This window comes from Papilio machaon, chromosome 12 (assembly GCF_912999745.1).
Source record: "Papilio machaon chromosome 12, ilPapMach1.1, whole genome shotgun sequence".
NCBI lineage: Eukaryota > Metazoa > Arthropoda > Insecta > Lepidoptera > Papilionidae > Papilio > Papilio machaon.
In genome coordinates this window covers 717,333-736,856 of record NC_059997.1, presented here as the reverse complement: position 1 = coordinate 736,856, position 19,524 = coordinate 717,333, and the positions used below count along the sequence as shown (strand labels likewise).

General features: G+C 32.4%; 1 protein-coding gene across 1 annotated transcript in view; it reads right to left on the bottom strand.

Annotated features, from left to right (window-relative positions):
* The window catches only part of LOC106718933 (protein embryonic gonad), an 80,360-nt gene extending 61,152 nt beyond the window's left edge, over window positions 1-19,208 (bottom strand). The window contains exon 1 of the mRNA XM_014513137.2: window positions 18,900-19,208. The gene's annotated coding sequence lies outside the window, so the exon portion shown is untranslated. The remainder of the gene's footprint in view (window positions 1-18,899) is intronic.
* Window positions 19,209-19,524: the final 316 nt, after the last annotated feature.

The following is a 19,524-nucleotide window of genomic DNA, read 5'->3' as shown; positions in this document are numbered from 1 at the left end:
GAAACGGCTAAAACACTCACGTATATGTATCCGGTGTCGTCACCGACTAGTTTCGAGCCCTTTGGGGACCCTTCATCAGGGTGAGTGGGACTGCTATTATTTCGCGGACGCGGCCCGTCGCTCACGTGAAGTTAATGATAATGTCTCACGAAAGTTTGAATAGGTTTATTTCATTAAACTTTAGGTACACATTTAGGTATACGTTAGTGTAATTTTACACATTTTAATGAGATGAGAAACTGTTCATATTTCCTTCCAATACACATTCCGTATTCCTTTTTTCATTCATGACAAAACCAGGAAGTTAGTTTAATATATTACTTTAAGGCCGCGGGTACGAAATAAGCGACAAGCGGAGCGGTGTGATGTAAACAAAAGTACTACTCTGCTCCCGCTCGTGCGCTACATTATATTATTCTTTCGATTACCTCGCCCCGCTCCGTCACTTGTGCCGCTCGTCGCAAACTTAAGGCCAATGTGGAACAAACCTACGTAAATTGGCTACTCACCACGCTAATACACCGTAATAACATTTTTATACGTGGGAAATGTTCGTGCAACTAGAGCACAACATAAAGTACTCATTTTATAACGTTTAACATGTAACACGTTCGATTTCTAACGTTGAATGTCATAACTTTTTTGCTAGGATATTCTACCTTATATGATGAATTTATTAACAGTATTTTTTTTTTCGTTTACTTTGTAGTTTATTTTGTATAGAACGTACAAGTCTTTTTTGCTATAATATAATCATTTACTCTTTTATGTTCGCTATTTAACACATATAATTGCTACATAAATTAAAATAATATTGTGGTTAGAAGTAAAAATAAAATAACTTGATACAAAGACATTCATATCGTTTCCTTTGTTGTGTATTCAGTCTTAAGTAAAAAAATATGACATATAATGAACAAAGTAAAAAAGGACAACAATATTTGATAAAGGTCCGTTACGAAATAATGTCAAACGCTAGTCAAACGCGTCACAGTCACAATATTCATGGAGTATTGGATAAAAGGTAAATTGACAGTCGTTTAATCCGTGACGTGACGCGTAGACGATAATCTGCGCCGTTAGTCACGGTTTGCTGATCTCTGACGTTTTCCGAAATCGCAATATATGGTTAAGCAAATCATAGAATTATTTCAATTGAAGCTGTTAAAAATATCAAGTGTTTTTATCAGTATTATCAAAGGCAAAAGTACAATGTGTACCAAATGTCGATTAGCATATTTTTCTATTGAACTGTTATCGTAGTAGTAGCATTTTTATCATTTAATTTTTTTGTAAGGTGGCAAAAGAACAAGCGGCCATCTGAATTCTGCCAAAATAGAGAAGCGACCGTTACAGCAATTTCCTTACACATTTACACAGAGGAGGGAATGCACAGAAAGAGAATATTTCTCCTCAGCATTTGTCCCCTCTTCCGCAATAATCCACTTCCCATTACCATCCTTACCTTATAAGAAAAGGGTGGGATGGATAAGAGGACTTAAATTAAGACTCCGGTACACACACTTACCAGACAAAACACAGAATTTCACGACTGTCTTCTTTGTAGTCGTGGCGCACCGGGCAAACTGACCCATTCGGTCAACTAGTCTACCACTATTAAAGTAAACAAAACAATAGCCTAACGTTATATCACTAGTTTATATACAGAAAACATAGCCCTACACTACTGTCTATCTACTTAATGATTTAAGGAGGACGACATTATGCAATATAATTCCGGATGGTTTAATTTTCACTTGACAATAGTTTCAAAACAATACAAAAAATGTCATGCTCCCGATTTAAATTATTTCGTCGGACAATGACACAAAGCGATTTATTTATAAGGATCTTTAACCCTTTATGTACAATAAAACCGGTCCAAACAACCCTTAGAGAACCATTCATTTAGTGTATGGGTTAAGTACAGAAGTTCATTATTTGAATATTACGCTACTTATGCTAACAATAAAGTACAAACCAGAAGTCAATTTGAAGTGTAGTTTTTTGTATTGAGTAATAAATTATTTAAATTTAGACAAAGCTTTGAAGTATGACACATTAAATGTGGAGTGTTCTTATTATGGGAATATTGTTATTAAACTTAGCTTAGGCAAAAAATATTAAAAGGACATCGCCGTATGACAAATGACTATTAGTTATTTTACATGACAACTTTAACTAACGTACCAAAGTTTGTCATTTACGAAAGTCTTAAACTTTGTGTTTTTTACGATTTCATATTTATTAGATCGAAATAAAAAATACCACACACAAAGTGATTTAATAAAAAATGTTTATGCATATCAAGAACAACTATTAAACTAGTTTATTTCGGAATATCAAGTTTAGAAGTGTTATATTTTACAATGAATTGCCGATCGTAGCCTCATAGGTCAAATATCGATCGTAAAAGCTCGTACATTTCTCTCAATGTGACACTGTCACGGAAACTAATATGCACAGACTTATAAATATCTGGACCATAAATAGTTATAAAATTAACATGGAATTACAATTTACAAATTTAACCGTGTAAAGTTAAAGCCATGGACGCAGTGACACTTCGTAAGCTCGATTTTGAGCCACAAAATTATTTTTATTTTTTATTAGAGATAACAATATGTTTTTAACAGAGTTTTTGGTCTCAGAAACCTACGGATAGAGCGGTGAATCTAAAAGTTTAAATTAAAATTACGAACTGGTGTGTGTAAGTCCATTAAAAGAATCGCGAAAAATCGAGACCGACACAGAAAACAGAGCAAGCAAATATGAACTTTAAACTATTGTAATAAGATTCATTACATCTTATATGAGTGTAATAAAATGGTTGTTTAAATTTTAGACATTAAACTTCAGTTGTAAATTTCAGTCACTAAACCTACACTAAAAGACTCCATAGTATACAATGAATGACCCTGAGCGCAGTAAGTCTTCCAATTGAATCAAAACACCCACTGTATGTTGAGTAACATTTTTAACGAAATAGTTTAAAGTTTATTCACGTATTCATCACACGTTCACAAGTCACTGAACATGTGGGTGAGATGTGTAGTTATTATTTACGATTCTTTGCAGGTTTTGTGAATCTTTTGGAAACAGGTTCCAGTCACATTCCCGTGTAAAACAATGTTTTGAAAGTTTATATCATTAGTTTATTTCCAATTTTTGGTTTATTGTTAATTTTTTAAAGTTTAAAACAAATTTTAAATGACAATAATTTAATGTAGGAAATAATTTTAATATTGCAAATGAACAGTTCATATTACACAGTTTTAGAATACGTCATTTAAATTATCAAGCTACTGGATTTATTTTAATTATTCTACCTGGGTTATATCAAAGTTATAAAAAGATGTTATTAACTTGTGTAGCCGAAAAAATTACATCCTTGTCATTCTATAACAGAGAAAAAGATAACAACATGTTATTGTACTAGTCGAACAGCAGTGAAAACTCGAATTTTGTGCATTAATATAATAAAAGTAGTACTAATACTTGAGTAAAATAGTTAATACGATTGGTAGATAGATTCGATGTCTACGCGAAAGAATTTACCTTAATTTGAAAATAGTATTGCTCAAATGAGCTCCGTTAAGAATAATCTTATTTATTATTTTAATCCCCGTGTCGGCTGTCGGCGAGGCGGTATCACTAAACCGAGCCAATAAATTGCCTCAGCGCCCGACGAGTTGCCTCATTCATATCAAAAAAGAGCGAGAACGCATCTTGAAATTTAGTTAGCCGGCCCCAAATGCAACGGAATTTAGATAAATTTTTATCTCAAAATACGCTACAAAAGATTTCTGAGCCCAAAATCTCTGTATAAAACATATCGTCATCCCTTATCCCTCATTATCTTTGATAAAACAGAGGTGACAATATGTTTTAAATGGAGATTTTTGGTCTCAGAAAACCAAGAAAAGTAGTAACTTATGTGGATTTGTCACATATTAGTGACTTTAAGTGGAAAAGGATGGGAAGGGGAAGTGAATTTAATAGAAGAGGAGACGTATAGGATGAGTAAGTATTCTCTTTCTGTGCTGTCCCTCCTCCGTCGATTAAAGTAAGGCAGTGGATGCCTATGGGCAGCGGTGGCTTCTCTATTTCAGCGAATTCACATGCCTGTTTGCTCGTTTGCCACCTTATTATATAAAAAAAAAGTTACATCACATACAAAAAAGTTTGATAAAAGTTATATCTCCTAACTGTATTTGCCTACAATTAAATTAAATCCACGTTTAATTTTATGAAACGTGTTTATATGTTATTTTTAGAAGGTTCATAAGGAATTCTGAGAGCCGGTACCGCCATTGGGTCACAGGTCGGTCGCCGCGTTAGCCGCATGTCACACTGTTAAGGGGAAGCAATCGCAATAAATCTTGATAAAACAATTTCGCTATGTTTTTAATACACTTCTTTAGTTTAGTATCTAACCACCGATGCATTTTTAATTTATTTTAATTAAACCAATTTAAAGTGTAATTCTAGTTATTATTTGCCATAGGCTCCCGAAGGGGTCTATAAAATCTCTAATCGCCCTTATCTTTTCCGAAACAGACACAATTATGCTTACGTTATAAATAAAAGCGTTCTAAGTTTACGTTCAAAAAAAAATTAAACAATTCTTGAGTGTGACTTCGCCTTAACAGGTTAGAAAGTACCGAGTGACCGAGGTCGGGTGGATCTTCATTAGGCCGAGTACTGTAATTAGTAACAGGTTTAGATGCTCACTAGAGGGCGTTGGCGACTTTACTGTTAGTGCGTTAAATGTTTCTTTTATTCAACTACAGGTGGCGTGACAAGTTTTAATAGAATTAATTTGATTACCTTATTTATTATTATTACTTTGTATTATAATTTTGTCTTTTATATGACGTCATAGTTTTGTTATACTAGTCGTCCAAAAAATAGTAAAATTAGACAAATCTTCCCCCAAATCATTAATGTATTTGTTCAGTTCGAACAGTGTTCAAAGCTTTTATTACATTTACTAATGTATAAATTTATTAAATGGCCACTAAGGATTTTCCTTAGTGCAGATTTTATGTCTGAAGTACCTATACATTAAACGACCAAAGCTATTATAGGTTATTTTCTATTTAACGTGTAAACAAGTCTTTTATAATGTCTGGCATTACAAGATAATTATTTAATTTACAAGCTTACATTACAAGTTGGATGTTAAATTACCACACTAGATGGCGCTGCCTTGGTTGAATTCTTGAACATACCAATGGTACTGCATTGCTGTCCCGACTCCCTTTAGGATAAGTCAACAGTCTGACTAACATTTTAGATCTTGTAAACTTTGCTAAATTGTATATATTTATTCGTGTAAATATTTCTTTGATTTGTTTATTTTTTTGGTTATTAAAAAAACATGTATTTACGTCATATCATGAGGTCGATGCATCAATGCTTTAACATATAGAAATTTAAATCGTATGTCAACTATCGTAACATATATATATATAAAGGAAAGCTCCTGTAGCCCAATGACTATTGGTACGGTATTGATCACCTAGTTGTGAGTTTGATTTCCGCTATTCGATTATTGTATTAAAAACGAACGACGACTAGGAAAAAATGTAAGAGATACGTTCAACGCAATTTACCTTTTTAAAATTGTTACGACATATTTCTGCGAAGGTGATCTAATTTACACGTGTCCCACAAATGAGTCAGACGATGTTGTTTATTACTTACTAGCTGTCGCCCGCAACTCCGTCCGCGCGAAATTGAAAAGAACTTTATTAGCAGCCTATGTTGTGTTCTTCCAGATATATGTAGAGCATACTCTACATATATTCCAAATTTCATCAATATCCGTAGAGCCCTTCCGGAGATACCTTCAAACAAACATCCATCCATCCATACAAACATTTCTATTTATAATATTGGTGACATGTAGTGTCATCGATGCACAATGTTAACTTTATACCTACAAATTTACAATTTTAAACCGGAATTAAATATTAAAACAAACTAGCTTTTATCCGTCATATACGAAGCATTTTTAATACTTTATGGAATTCTGTTTATCTAACTTACCGTTGGTTTCTAATGCTAAAATCTCTGTGTAAAACATATCATCATCCCTGTCATTATCTTTGACAAAATAGAGGTAACAATATGTTTTAAACGGGGATTTTAGGCGGTCCGTTACTCGTTTACCCCCTTCTCCTATATAAAAAAATGTTAGTGCTATAGTCGAAACCCTGAGTTATGTTTGTAAAATAATTAAATATTAATGTAAAATGAGCTTACCATATCACATCTAAGTTAATAAAAAGACCAGTTAAATACATAACTAAATTAAATTCTATTTCACTAAATGTAGATGTTTATAAAATATATTATCAATAAATAATATCAACAAACCAAATTCAAACAGTCAATTCAATGCTATTTCAAACATCGTTCTAGCAACGACATGCTCCAATTTCGTGCTCGAAGCATCTTGTAGCGTTCACACGGCGCGCGGGGAGGTGACGTAGACTGACACGATCCGTCAGAGGTCGACAGATATCGTGACGTGTGCTCGACCCGGATCATCTGACATGGACGCGAACGCGAGCGAGAGAACGACGCGAACAGATTGCATATGATGCGATTGTAACACTCCTTATATATTCATAGAGATGTAAAACTTTTTTTTTGCTTGTAAATTAATAATATCTCTGTCCTTGTCCAACTTAAAATGGGATCGTCAAATTTTTCTTAATCATTTTTGTTCAGAAATTAGTTAAAATATGTGGACTTTAACTTCTAACATTTCATGATGGGATGGTCACAACAATATGTATAATGGGAATCGAACTCACGGTATATTTATTAAGTCATACCCTTAACCATTAGGCTATCGGCATTTTAAACTATTAAATAATATGTTCTTTTTTATTTGTTTACCGACTCTCACTTTTTTAAACTAACAGTCGTAAAAAGATATGCATCTTATATTAATCAAATTAATAAATGAAAATAAAATTAAGATACAAATAGTGTTTATATTCTATCACTAGTATGTACCTTAAGATAATTTAGCATTTTTTCTCTCGAGCAATTAAAAGTTTGTTTTTATAAAAAGACAAGTGATTAAGTTGGATGTTAGTGCATGGTCAATTCATTAAGTTTGACTTTGATATGTTTCAAAGTGCTCTAAAGAACGAGGTTTAAATAAAGATCAGATTGCATAATATATTTTTATTACTATGTAAATGTAAATTTTAAAACGATGTATTATAATTTTTATCTTACTAATATTAAAAAAGCGAATATTTGGATGGATGGATGGATATTTGTTTGAAAGTATCTTTAAAACGGCTCAACGGATCTCGATTAAATTTGGCATAGATGTAGATCACAACATAGAAGAACATGGGCTACTTATGTTTTTTTTAATTCCGCGTGGACAGATTCGCGGGCGATAGCAAGTATCTTATAAATATGTTCGTTGTTTATTTAACATGCAAAAATATTATGATGTAAGTAAATTTTATACATATAAATCTAATATATAAAATTCTCGTGTCACAGTTTTCGTTGCCATACTCCTCCGAAACGGCTTGAAATTTTGTGAGCATATTCAGTAGGTCTATGAATCGGCCAACATCTATTTTTCATAACCCCCCCCCCATTTAGATTTTTTTAACTGCGCGGATGGAGTCGCGGTCTACAGCTAGTGTATATTTATTTCAATGATAGTTGATCAAATATTACAAATTTCATATTCAAATTTTATAATTCAGTAAAATCTCTAAACTTGTTAAGCAAGCTTTAAGTTGTCAAGTAAAACATGTAACTTGAAACAAATAAAGTATATTTTTCATCATAGTTTCACTTCATGCCTATGTGGCATCCCACCTATGTAATGTCAAACAAAATAACACAAAGACTTTACAACACCGCAATTCGCACAAGCCGGGGAAACTCGACAATGCAATAGGTATGGTCGTAAAGCTATTTCTATACAAAACCGCTGCGTTACTTTCCACGAAAGCTCATAAAGATTTGAACTCAAACGTTCCTCTGTGACGACCTGTTCGAGCAACTTCACTTAGTGACAAGATTTGTCGTAATTACTTTGTATACGCCACAACAAGCGTGGAAAATCTTAACATAAAGTTTTCATAATTTTCTTCAATACTGAGATCAGATTAATGATTTGTTTATTGTAAAACACGGTGCATGCAAATAAAATTTTGCAAATGTTGTTCCATATTTAAAAACATATCTTAAAGAAATATAAAATCCTTTATGTTTGTCATAAAACTGCAATATGATTAATTTCTCGATTTAATTCTGACCTACTTAAGTAGCTCGAACAGAAGTACTCGCCCGCGGTTATTCACATAATATATGACCAATAATCATTTAGAGACCACCTCCGATGGCGACCCTTTACTCGAGTAGTCTTTTGTTTCATATATTGGAACATTATTCATTTTAAAATTCGCTTGAATACGGCAGAAATTTATTTTTATTTACAGCCAGTATCATCAATATAATATGTACTTTAAAACTATTATCCGCAATATTATAAAAAAAAACAACTTCTCAGACTAGCAAAAAGTATTGATGTGGAAACAAAAGAAGCTTCAACAAAGTTTTTTCTCGCGCGATCTACTGAAGTAAATCCTAATATCAAAGATATGAAATTAAACACTGTCACCTAAAGAAATACAATACAATTAAATTTACCATGTCTACGTTACTTAGTACACTGACGAAGACCTGGAGGTGGAGGGGACGCATAGGAATAATCTCTTTCTATATTTTCCCTTCTCCGTCGATAAAAGGTAAACAACGCATCTGTAATTGCAGATGTTTATGAGTAGGGGTCGCTTTGCTATTTCCCCAAATTTCAGTGGCTAATAGCTAGTTTGCCACCTGATAACATTAAAAAAATATACATTTAATTATTTTTTTTCTACTAGAAATAGTATTATTGTATATTTAATAACTTACCTTTATTAAACATTTTGGAAAAGTATTAATTTAGGCTCAATTTATGTATAAATCAATAAGTTTCCGTGTCATTTAAGAGCCCAGTTAATCTACTAATGGGTTATACATTTAACGATAGATTAAACTTTAATCGTAATTGGGAACTAACGTTGGGGAACCGATTTGACCTATCGGTCATATACCAGCACTTTATGGCCACAAGTATGGCCCAAGTCAGTGAAATGTTACTATGATGTATTAACATAACTAAGGTGTATTTAACGTTCAATTCTATATACATTTGCCGCTAAAACCACCAATAATATGTGATAATTCATACTTAACTTGCAGTAATCTTTTATCTATTAAATTTCCATATCTATATATACCTATATAAAAGAAAGTCGTGTTAGTTACACTATTTATTATAACTCAAGATCGGTCGAACTGATTTAGCTGAAAATTGATGGGGAGGTAGCTTAGAACTAGGAGACAGACATGGGAACTTTTTTTATCTTGTGTGCATTTTTTTTATTCCGCGCGCACGGAGTCGCGGGTAAAAGCTAGTTAACAATAAATTTAATGTAAAATTTCTTCACCATTTTCTATCCTATATAAAGTACTGTCTCTAGTACTAATTTCTTTGAGACTAAACCTATGTTGGTATATCTCTCTTGACTTGCACAAGACTGCTAACGTTGATCAGTTCACTAACATCTCTTTGTTAAAAACAATTAAGCAATTCTTAATTAGTTTCTGAACCGTTCATTGGAGAGTAAGGATTTTATGGCTGCCATTGCACTTGGCGGCCACAGGAACTACCGCATATAAAACACGAATAGTCCATTTCATGTTCTAATTCTATGCATTTCGGAATATTTTAATGAACTATTTTAATGAAATGTATTACGAGTAACCTTCTCATTCTCATCAGCTCACTATACGTTCCCATCGAAGTGATCCTACTCTAAGTTAGGGGTGACTAGGCCATGGTCAACCACGCTGGCCCTGTGGGGCTTGGTTGACTTCACACATATAATTGAATTTCTTCTCAGACATGTGCAGGTTGCATCACAATGTTTTCCTTCATCTTAAGAACGTCGGATAAATGTACATATGTAAATCTAAAATCGAATTACACATTGGTACATGGCGGGATTCGAACCCAGAACCTGCAGACTGCAAATCAAGTGCCTAGCCCCTGATCCACTGACGCTCGTTACGTACAAGTAACAGCAAAATAATAGTTTTATTTTGAGAATTATCAACTAATTGCATGTTTAAGTTTCTTTATGTTTCAGTAAACTTTAATTTAGCGTATAATTTTAACTCTATCAGTCATATAAAACGTTTTATAATTACATATCATTTTATAGACACTCCTTTTACTTTTATAGCGGAAAGTTTTTTTTTTATTAATATTTTATTATAATTAACTACAACTAGCGCAGAACAGTCACGACATAAAACATGAAAGTCGGTTAGACATCAGACATCACATGTGTGGGACAAAAAGTTTATTTGCTTAGTTCCGCGTATAGACTTACTTGTTATGTTAACCTCACTCAAGGTTATGTATATAATGCTTTGTATATAATATCAAAAAATGTAAGTAACACCTAATTGATAATAAAAATACATTAATACCGAATAACACCTGACTCTAAAAAAAAATCTAAAACTTAAATGATTCAGTCTAACTTATATATTTCTACATACATACTTATACATAAAGATATATAAAAACGGGCGAAAATCATTAGTCTTAAGTCGTAAGTAGGGTTAAAGCTCCTTTAAACAGTACATGAAAAAGACATCAACGCGTAAGTAAATGTACACTTTTTAACTTTATTCGCTCAAACACGTTATGAGCACATAAATTGGTTACACTTAAGTGAGTTTCTCGTAACTAATCATCTATTCCAACTATAACTGTTGCCGCTAAACGATTGTGTGGTATGCTTTCAAAGTAGTTCAGAATGTGCTGTCGGTTCCCCTTTATAGTAAAGGCGCCTGTCCGCAGGTATGTGCGAAATGGAGTCCATCAAGTAACTATTGCAAGGCTCAGTAAAGATGCGTTTACACTGAATATTAATTCCCTCTTTATTCCTTTTGCAATATAGTTAACTTTTTTAATTATGTACATAGTAATGTCTTTAATTAATTAAGTAAAGTTCCTGAGTGGCAGAAGAATTTAATAAAAAATATACACCTGGGTTTCTTTAACAATATTGATATTTATTGATTAGTAATATTTTATTAAAGGTTACAAAAATCTAAGCACTGCCTACCCTTGTTATTGTGGAGTACAAACAAATTCTTTTCAATTTACTTGTTTTTAACATAAAAATTGATTACAAAAGGATGTATGTAAAATAGATTTAACTGCAAGTTATAAGGAAATAACTTGCACGTATTTACGTAGAAGCCTGTTTATGTCATCATAATGCCCGCCGCCTTCGAAACCTGATGCCGGAGACCCGTTCCTGTCTGTAGGTGATTAGTTACATTTAATTTTATTAAATGAAAACTAATTTGCTCACATTTATAATATGTCATTTGTGTTTATGTACTTTTGTTTATTTATAATTTTGTAAATAATTAAAGAAGCGTCGAAGAATTAAAGGAGCGTCGGTGGCTCAGGGGTTAAGCACTTGACTAGCAATCTGCAGGTCTTGGGTTCGAATCATGCCATGTACCAATGTGTTTTTCGATTTCCGATTTCCATATGTACATTTATCCTACATTCTTACGATGAAGGAAAATGATGATGCAACCCGCACATAAGTGTGAATTCCCGGGAGAAAAAGACGGTGACGCGGCTCGCCACCTGTCACGTTCTGCCTCTCGAAATGGCGAAAAGTGGATTGCACAGGTTCATTTGGCCACACCAAATGGAGGTCCTTGATCTCTGCCTACCCCTCTAGGTTACAGATATGAGTTATGTTATTGTTGTTGTAATTAAAGAACCAGAAATAGGTAAAACAGAAATGCATTATGATAAAAGGAGTGCATAGCATTTACAAAAAAATACATAAATTATAACACAGTCCTTTTTCGTTTCTAAACAAATATATAAAATATACTAATATAATTAACGCAGTTAGAAAACACTATAGTTAATACAACTTACATATGTATCAGAGATAGTGTTTTGTTTATTGAAACAAAATACTATCTCTATTTTAGTTTCCTACTAGCTTTTGCCCGCGATTTCATCTGCGCATAATTTAAAAAAAGGGTGAAAAGTATCTCATGTGTTACTAGATTCTATGTTCTACATCTGGTTTTTTTTTTATAAGAGAAGGGGGCAAACGAGCAGCGAGAACACCAAGGTGTTCATCGACGCCCATGGACATCTGCAATACCAGAGGAATCGCAGATTCGTTGCCGGCCTTTGAGAAGGTGGCCTTTTTTAAATAGTATATATTAAACTGTTGCAGGTTAATATGTAATTCAACATATCCAACCATCCATCCATCTAAACATTCGCATTTAAATATTAGTTAGATTAGTAAGATAAGTTATTAAACTCGTGATGGAGTTCAACTGTGAAATAAAGATGTGCGCAAATCCTGCACGATTGTGGAACACGTGTGTCATAACGTCGTGAGTGACAAAATAATTTATCATGAATTAGCTGCTACATTGGGAAACTAAAAAACTACTACAAAATGGAAACTAAAGCATAATATAAATTTGGAATATTTTCCATAAGCAGAATTCAATAATCGTTATTGTAGTAAAAAAAAATATTTGAATTATTAATTTTTAATTATTCACGAACTATAGAATAATTCGTAATTTTTATTATTCAATTTGAATTTCGAAAAGTCAATTCAGAACAAATAATTCTTAAGTTTGAATTATTCTCATACCCCTAGGTTTTAATGAAATATCATATTCAAGGGAAATGGTTTATTTTACTATCAGTAGTGATTACCCTGTACAATTAGAGGAACAAAAATATATATTCTTATTTAAGTATAATATTATTTGGTACTTATGGTCTTAATTGCATCAATATTACATACAAAATAAACATAGAGTTCATTTCAATATGATAACTGTTAACCTTTTTTCCACATTTTAATGGATTTATGTATTCATTCGTTTTAGGAAACTTGATCCATTGTAATAAAGACATAAAAATCCGTTCGAAAGAAAAATATTTTATTAGCCAAATTTATCATTGATAAACCTAAATGTCTCTAGAATTTGCAATAATAAATCTTTTTGTAGAATAATTTTACATTTACTTAAATTTCTTAATTTATTAACATATAATTTGATTGGAACGATATTAAGATTACTCTGTAAAATGGTAGTAAAAAATCCTAAATTGAAGGTTAATGTTACATTAATTGGAGTTTACCGAAGTCTTTTAATAAATGGTAGAGACTTTTCGTTTCAATGATGAAAGTGCTTATTATCTGGTGGAATAATATACAATTTAACTCTTTTATATTATTAAATAAAATCTTAAATTACCAGAATATAATAACCATTTAATTTTAAAAATTTTACTAATCTTTAAATATATAAAAAATCATATATTATCTAATATGTAAGTCTATCGCCTCTAGTGTGGTTTTTATGCAAAGTTTATCACGCAAACTGAATACGACTATCGTTATTTAACATTGAAGCTGCTCGGAGCGATTTAAATAATGTACTAATGTCGGTAAAATAGTAATTGTAAGTCCGGGCCTGTATCGATGAACGTATTTGCAAGTAAATGTCTTTAAGAACTACGCCTCGACAGACCCGAAGACCTCTGATGTAAAAGCAAAAGTAATTCCAAACTATTACAACTAGCGTAGTGTAAAGATTTATACGTGATTAACTGTCGCCCGTGACTCTACGCGCGGAATAAAAAAATAGTAACCTATGTGTTCTTCCAGTCTATGTTCTATATTCATGTCAAATTTCATCAAGATACATTCTAACAAACATATATCCATTAAAACTTTTGCATTTATAATATTAGTAAGATTATGTTCAGGTCATATGATATGATGTTTTGGTTTCGAATGGTCACGGAATTTTGATTTTCTGTTGAATTAGATTATAAGTTACAAGTATACAATAAATATAAATAAATATTATAATAAAAAAGGTACTTTGTTTTCATAAAATATTTCATTAAATAGATCACAATGTAATATTTCCATAATAACTTGATTCAAATTTTTATTAAACTCCTTGATTTAAACGAAAGATTAAAAAAACCATCTTCGGAATATACAGTCGATGCGAAACTGTCATGTCACGTAATAGTTCAAGCAAACGAAATGGAGCTGTCGACCTATAAAATAGAATGGTTAGACCATTAAAAGAGAAGAGGTGAAAACGCCATCACTTGTCTCCGTTGACCGCAGGCGCACCCCGCTGTAAAAACCATAGACGACTGACTTTCTACTTTGTTCTCTTCGGTAAAGCACAATTTATAAGCTTAAGCGATTTCAATAATCGTATTAATTGATACATTGGGTCTAATGACGTTTTATTTTAACAGGAACGAGTAATCTTACTAAGTAACAAGAAAGTTAAATACAAGTTAAATATAGGCAACGCATCTGCAATTGCGGATATCTATTGATAACGGTCGCTGCGCTATTTAGGCGTATTCATGTGGTCGTTTGCTCTTTTGCCACTTTATGATATTAAAAAAAGTTCATTTATTCACATTGCAGTCTCCAGAGCTGGGCATTAACTCGTTAATCCGTTAATCGTTAATTAACGAAGTTAACATTTTGCTTAACGGATTAACTTTAAAAAGTGTTAACGCTTTTGTTAACTTCCGTTAAACTCAACTTCCGTTAATAAAAGTCCGTTAATCGTTAAATTAGAAACTTGGAGACGTGCTGTCATTTTGTTTAAATTACGCGCCACGCCACGCTCGTAAGTTCAACTATGTTGGGCGACTGTCGACGTGCAAGTGTGATGCATCAGAGCGTCCGGGAAAGACGTCCATCAGGACAAAATAAAAAGAAGATTCGAAATAGTATATTTCATTACGAGTATATAAAAGCACGAGTATGTAATAGCCCACATTCCGAACGCTCTTCGTCCCTGCAATACGCCTTTTCCAAACTCGTGCGTTCTCTTTCCCAACTGTCAAAATAATGTCTATTAAAAAGAAAAAACCAACCACGAAGTTTATACGTAAAAAAAAATCATTGAAGTTTTTATGAGTCATGCAAATATTTCTAAAAAGAAGCTCCTAATTTGTTACAATATCAGATTTAATGATTTGATTCAATGAATTAGGTTAGGTTTCATTTTATTTCATCTCATTAAATTTCATTTTCATTTAATATCAATAAAAATAATCTACTGAAGACTTGGCTGTTTGGGCATAGTTCCCTTTGCTTACCAAGAATGGGTGAAGAAAACAAAAAAAAATCATTTTCCAAACATTTTAGTTAGTTGAGTTTATTGTGTTTTTATTATTCTATTAAATTGCTTCATTTTTTCGCAACTGTATTAAAAATAGTTACTTAGGACACCTGCGGAACCGTCATTACAACTTGTTCCAACTGTCAACCCTCACCTTCGGCTGCGCCTCGGCTCGGGTAGACATTTGTCGGAACTCATTGCAATGACAGGCTTTCCGCACTCGTAATGAAATATACTATAATGCATTCATACTTCTCTCTAATACTAATGTGTTATAAAATGTATATTCAAATTACTATTTTAAACAAGTGTCGCCACAATAAGTGTGAAATTAGTATGTATAATTTTGGTATGGTTAACTATTAACGATTAACTTTAACTTGCGTTAATTTTACGAGAATTTAACGCTTTAACGATTAACGAAGTTAATTTTTTAATTAACGGATTAACGATTAACGAAGTTAACTTTTCGATTAACTGTGCCCACCTGTGGCAGTCTCTAATATTATACAATTACATTAATTCAGTGTTGTCAAGATATGCTTTTCGTAGTATTAAATAATCGCTAAAGCTTGTAACTTGGACGTCAAAGCCTGTTGTGTAATTGCGGTCTTTAAAACCTTCTTGTGAGGATTGTTTAAAATCGTATTTACAGGTTTGTGAATTATCTATCCTCTTGTAAAGTGGTTATAGCTCAGTAGTTAATCTTGAGACTTATGTTCTCTGTTATTTTGGATAAAGCATTTGTTTGGAGCTAAGTACGAATATTGCTACCAAATGATCGGTAACATTTCAGTTACTGTTTCGCAAATTTGTAAGGGGAAGTATTTTATTACTAGCTGTCGCCCGCGTATCCGTCTTCGCGGTATTAAAAAAAAATATTTAGCCTTTGTGTTCCTCTAGACTATGTTATAAATTATTGCCAAATTTCATCAAGATCTATTGAGCCATTCCAGACATACCTTAAACCAAACATCCATACATCCGAACTTAACCGAATTAGTAAGATGTAAATGTTGTTTTTTTTATTACATTTAAATGACTTTTAAAATGATGTTCAAATAAATAAATCAACATTTTTACTTGATTACAATGTCAACTTTTTACAACCTCATGCAGATAAACGGAATTAATTAAAATGTAAATAAAACCTGAATAGGTGTCAAAACAAAAGCTTATGTTAATTTTGAGTCAATTAAAATTTTTATAGTTAACATAATTTAAAAATAAAATCGTGTCGCACGAAGTTAATGTACAACTGAATGTGCGGTTGTACATAACGATTTGACAAATTGTAGTATTTCATGTTATACAAAAATCATAATAAAATAAATCGTAAAACTATTAATTTATGACTACAAGGTTTAACTTTTAGTGGTTGTTACGAAAACTGTAATGTAAGTTATGTTTAGAATATGTAAAAGATTTTATGACGTCCAATGAAACTTGTAACTCAGTGTCACTTAAACTATATTTTGTAATCAGTATATATGGTAATATTTCAGTAATATTTTGGTAATACTCTACCGCTAGGAGTAGCCGAGTATTAACTGGAGCGGTGATTCATATTGGGAATGCAGAAGAAGATGATCACGATCCTCAGATATGGGATAACGACTTGTAGAGAAGGCTGAGGTAATACTCTACTTATCTCGTAATATACAAGAACGAACGGCGTTTTAAATGAACTGGTTCATTTGTTATTCTTCTTCTTCTTCTTCCAGTACCTCTTCAGTCTTGAAGGTTGGCCGCTAACTTGTAAAATATTATTACTTATGTAAAAATTTGTAAAACGATCTAAATTAGCCACACTCCAAATTAATTTGTCATTAACAGAGTCTCTTCTTGATTTTTTTTTTTTTTTTGGAGCAGGCCAAGTATTGCGTTATTATTTACGTTACAAGTAAAATGTTTTAACATGTTAATAATGCACTTAAAGTATTAGTGTTAAGAATTCCAAATAAGTTGATGTTTGCGACTGAAAATCGTTCAATAATATGCGTAGGCGGATACTAATTTCTTTACACTAACTTTTGCAGACCGTTGACCATTAAGTTATTAGCACTTTGTAAAGTATTTCTATTGTGGCTCATAAAATTTTCTTCCTTACCGAAACCATACTTCAGACTAATATTATAAATGCGAATGTTTAGATGAATTGTCTCAAAGGATCTTGACGAAATTTGGCACAGATGTAGAACATAGTCTGGAAGAACACATGTGCTACTTATTAAATTCCGCGCGGACAGAGTCGCAGGCGACAGCTAGTATTTTATAAAGCTCGTTTTACTGGAAAATTACCACGGCCTTAAAACACATGACAAATAAACTTTATTTATAGTTCTGTTTAAGTTCTGATAAGTGAGGTAGGTAAAAAACCTAGCTTCATCTCATGTCATTATTTATGCCACTCTTTTGGCAAAATATTAAAATAACGCCCTATATCTTTTGAAATTATTGTGTAGTTTAGCGTGAATTGTTTCTTTCTGTTAATTTTAACAGCAAAATATTACTACGACGAAGACAAAAATATTACTATTACTAATATATATTACCAAAATCTACGATGTGAAATCATTTCACTTGTAGATAATGTACAATTAGTTATTCATTTGTCTTATTTCTTTATCTTTACAGTAAAATATCACCTCTTACAACTAGGATAATCAGGTTATTATTTTCATTCAATTATATTTGTTTACAAAAAAAAAATGGTACGACATTTTAAATGAAAACAAATTTTATTCATATAATTTTAATGTCTATATTTTGATCAACATTAATGTGTTTAGCTATCGATCCGTTCACAATATTCTAAACTCAATATGATTATTAAGTGCTTTGCAAATACGCGGCTGATTTGACCTGCGTACATCCGTATGTGAAGAATGTTTATACGTCACATCAAACTAATATAAAAGTATTACCACACTAATAATATTACGCTCCACACATGAAATATAATCAATCATACACTTGATTGTGATATCTCGCAGCATGTTATGATTCAGAGAAATAAATTGATCATGTCAAAGGAAATGTTCTAAAAAAGCTACACGCTATAATAACAATAAGGTCGTAATTACCAAATTTTTAAATTATATTTCACGACCTTTTGCTTCCAAAATTCCCCGTGTGAAATGTTAAGACAATAGGGATGTGATCTTTAACCTTTTTTAATAATACAGTAATAATGTATGGCCAATAAAAAAAAAAACTATAAATTTTGATTCGAATCACTTTGAATGTTCGTCGTTCTATATTCAAATTTAAATGTGAATCTGCTCTTGATATTAAATTAAAAATATATATTTTATACTAAATGATCCGCATACCGTTGTATCTAATAAAGTGAAGCAATTTATGGCTTTTATTTTGTTCACATTAATAGTCTCACAAAATAAAATATCTGTAATTATTATTTTAAACTGTGTATAAACATAAATAAAAACATTTAAAATAAGTCAAAAAATTATTTTAATACAGAGCATGTGCCAGTAATTTTTTTTTAAATAAAAATGTATAAAAATAAAATCAAAGAAACTTACTTTGACAGATAAAAAATTGCCTGTGCCCCGACCTCCTTAATTTTGGATACAAATTTTAAGAATGTTTTTCACTTAACTGTTACGTATTTTTATCCATGTTTTCACTTTAACACTTGTAATAAACCACCGCCGATAGCACTGTACTAAATTATACTAGACTTAATTCTTATGTCCTAAATTAAAAAGTCTTTTTGCGAATTTCGCACGAAATACGAATTCAAAATAGTAGCGCGCGCATCTGTGCGTACGCGCAACGCGAATCGCACGGTATCGTTTTTGAAGCCGTCCCCGAGGCTCACTCGGATGTGGCCCGTGTGTGACTGTACACTCATCTTGCACCTCGCGATCACCGAAGAAGACACGTCGCACTTCTCGCTCGCACACCCGCTCCCCACCTATACTCGTCCCGTTTTCTCTTATTATCAGAGGTTAAACCGTGCTCATCTGTCAGTCGGCATGCGGACACCGGGTGGGAAGGTCGTGTCCGATGAACCGTTACTTTCTCTATGCGCTGTCTGACCATAAAACGTACCGTATCGTCTGAGCGCGGCTATTTTGTCCTCTCGGCTCGTCCGATAAATTTACTGGGCGCTTGCGCAGGTGCCTGCCGATCCCTTATCGATGA